The sequence below is a fragment of the Alligator sinensis genome, unplaced genomic scaffold, assembly GCF_000455745.1.
Source record: "Alligator sinensis unplaced genomic scaffold, ASM45574v1 scaffold389_1, whole genome shotgun sequence".
In the NCBI taxonomy this organism is placed as follows: Eukaryota; Metazoa; Chordata; order Crocodylia; family Alligatoridae; genus Alligator; species Alligator sinensis.
The window spans coordinates 2,256,110-2,257,864 of NW_005841951.1; the positions used below are offsets into that span (position 1 = coordinate 2,256,110).

At 43.8% G+C, this 1,755-nt stretch overlaps 1 protein-coding gene across 1 annotated transcript in view; it reads left to right on the forward strand.

Moving 5' to 3' along the window:
* Positions 1-594: 594 nt before the first annotated feature.
* Positions 595-1,755, forward strand: part of CCDC148 (coiled-coil domain containing 148) — a 166,757-nt gene continuing 165,596 nt past the window's right edge. Inside the window, exon 1 of the mRNA XM_006020353.3 lies at positions 595-617. The gene's annotated coding sequence lies outside the window, so the exon portion shown is untranslated. The remainder of the gene's footprint in view (positions 618-1,755) is intronic.

A 1,755-nucleotide genomic window follows, 5' to 3' on the forward strand; every position in this document is an offset into this window, starting at 1 on the left:
CTTCTCCTTACCCCTTAGGTGTGCAGCACAAGCTCACCCCTTTCCACCTGATCCTGGCTCAGCTCTTTGCTGCCCAGCACAGCTGTGGGCAAGGCCCCCTGGCTCCACAGGCAGGATCCAATGGCTCCAGAGGCCAGGTGTGGCCTGTGGACCATATGTTGCTGACCCCTGAGTAAAGTCATCTATATTTCTGAAGGAGGAGGGGCATCTCTTGCACATGTGATTTCTGTTTTCCCACCTTTTGCTTCTGAAAATAGATATACCGATTGGTTCTGTATTTCCTCCTGGTTACAGTTATAAGTTTTTGTCTCTGTAGTGTTTGTTATTGCCATAGGTTAAAGGAGTCAGCAGGAAGAAATCTGATCAAACATCAGCAGGGAATAACTTGGCGTGTATAAATAGGGTTGCTGATTCTTCACAGTTCCAGATGCCTTTCTGACTGCCACACCAGAATGGTGGCCTAGTTGCAGAAGTGTCACTGACTATCCAAAGTGCAGGGCAATGGAGAATCAGGCCCAAAGTGTTCAATCTGTGAAATCCCACATGTGTAAGAAAGCAAGGTTAAGGGGGAGGAAACGTGAGGCAATAAGGAGAAGAGAAACATGATTAAAGAAAAGGTGAGTGGCAAAGAGGAAGGAAAGCAAGTTAACTGAGAAGAGGTACCAGAAAAGAAAAGGGGAGTAGAAAATGGAGTAACAATTGTGGGAGGAGTAATAGAAATGGGGCTAGGGGAAGAAGAGAAATATCTGTCCCTCCAGAAGCTAATTGGTCATAGTTGCTAAAGATGACTGGATTAACTACATCAATATTAAATCAATGCAGGCAAACTGCTGCAAAACTTGAATGATCAAATTGGCTTAGCTTTTACTGGTAACTTCTCAGAGTAGTTCAGTGCCTTCCTTTACTGTGGACACTGAAGCACATCAGAGCATTCAACTAGTGTCAGCCCTAGTGGAGTGAAGGGACACTCGTAAAAGGCCGAGTGGCTGCGAATTAAATGCTGGGGAAACTTATGCAAGTACAGAAATGGAAAAAGTCCAGGAGAAGGATAAAGCACCCAGGAAGCCATTGCAATGGCCGAGGTGGCTGTTCAGAAATGTGTGTTCTCTTAATCAGAAAAGTCTAAATTACAGTTCATAAGATGGAACAACCAAAAGACAACTCTGTCCTGAGGGAATAAATCAATTGTTTGCATATGTGCAGCCCTCCACCGGAGTCAAAACTCTGGAGAGTGACTGCTACTGCTGGTAGTGATGAAGCCTGAGTCCCTCTTCTACTTGATCTTGAGACCCAAAGCCTAAGAAATGCTGCTTTAAGTTCAACTTTGTAGGGCAGCAACTCTTGTGAGAAATCCTACCTCCAGTTAGTGGGGAAGGTAGACGGTCAGCTGAGTTGTAGCCTGTAGTGTCTAACACACTGTATGTGGGTTCACATGCCTCTTTCCTCCTAGATGACAGGAAGGAGACAGTGGCAGAACCCAGTCCCAAACTCAGACCTCCCAAAGTTTTGGAGTGTCAGAATTGTATGTGGGTACCTAAAAATCAACCCATACCATCTAAAGAAGAAGATAGACATGACTAATTTCTTTTTCTTTGAAAACTAATGAAACGTATATGTTGTTTGGTTATGGAAATACATACTGTAAGAAACTTCAAATCATACGAGGTTTTAATATATGCTCTGACTGGGAAAAGTGCTAAAATGTTCCCTGATACCTGAGGAGCACTTCCTGTTTGGCTTTTTTTTTTTTAGGGA